The sequence below is a fragment of the Penaeus chinensis genome, chromosome 21, assembly GCF_019202785.1.
Source record: "Penaeus chinensis breed Huanghai No. 1 chromosome 21, ASM1920278v2, whole genome shotgun sequence".
Taxonomy (NCBI): Eukaryota; Metazoa; Arthropoda; class Malacostraca; order Decapoda; family Penaeidae; genus Penaeus; species Penaeus chinensis.
Genome location: NC_061839.1, coordinates 11,986,240 through 11,987,531, shown reverse-complemented (window position 1 = coordinate 11,987,531; position 1,292 = coordinate 11,986,240).

Here is a 1,292-nt window from a genome sequence, read left to right as displayed (position 1 = left end):
GAAGGGAAAAAGATAAAGGAAAAAAAAAAAAAACCCGACAACAACAAAAACGACGACGACGAGAAAGCAAAAGAAAAGAAAAAGAAAACAAAGAAGAAATAAAAAGTGTGGAAGGCGGTTTACACGAACTTGCGCTGGAACCGAGTTCATTTTACGCTGCCGCCCTGTTAAAGTCCAAGCTGGTTCCCATATCCAAATGGACCCATGACCTACGTCTGCAGAGGAATGTCCACACTAACCCGCGGGATAATGCGCTCCTCTAGTCGTTTCCTCTGCCACGACCTCAGATGACGCCAGTACACACTCAGAACTGAGATGACTGTGCAGGGACATTGCCAGAGCATTGCAATTGCAGAGGTCTCCACACTGAGCTACGCGACTGTCTCCTTATCAAAACAAATCTTATTAAGTACAGTTATTTTTAATTAGTATGTAAATTTTTCCAGATACCGCAGCGTGACGAGTCCCATGCCTGGGTCTAAAAAGCTATTAGATTTATAACCTTAGGAGATATTGGATCATCTAAAGCACAGTACGCACCGGGACCCATTCCTTCTCCGTCCGCAGTGCAAACAAGGACTTCATCTTAAGTTACAATGCGGGAAATTTTAGTTATGTCACTGATAGAGCTAAACTTTTTCTTTTGATTTAATTTTCGTATTTTTATTTTCGTTTTGCCCTCTTCTTGCTGTTGTTTCCATCGTTAATATGACCGAATTTTTTTTTTTCTCCTTGTGATTATTATTATCATTCTTCTTATTATCATTCTTATCATTATTCTTATCCTTATTATTGTTATTGTTAATTATCATTGCCATTAATGATAATGATAATGATTATAACAATAATCATAATCATAATACGGATAATGGCAATGATATTATTATTATTATTATCATCATTATTATCATTATCGTTATTTTTATCATAATTTTATCATTATCATTATTGTTATTATTATTGTTATTATTATTATAATTATTATTACTATCTCTATTATTATTATTACTAATATTATTACTATTATTACATTATCATCATCATTATTATCATTACTATTATTATTATTAGTAGTAGTAGTAGTATTATCATTATTATTATTATTATTATTGTTATTATCGCTGTCATTAATAATCATAATAATGCCAATGAGAATAATAATGACAATAATAATAATAATGACAATGATAATGATAATAATAATAAAAATAATAATGATAATGGTGATATTAACAGTGTTATTTTAGCATTATTATTATTATATTATTATCGGTATTCTCATTGTTATTGTT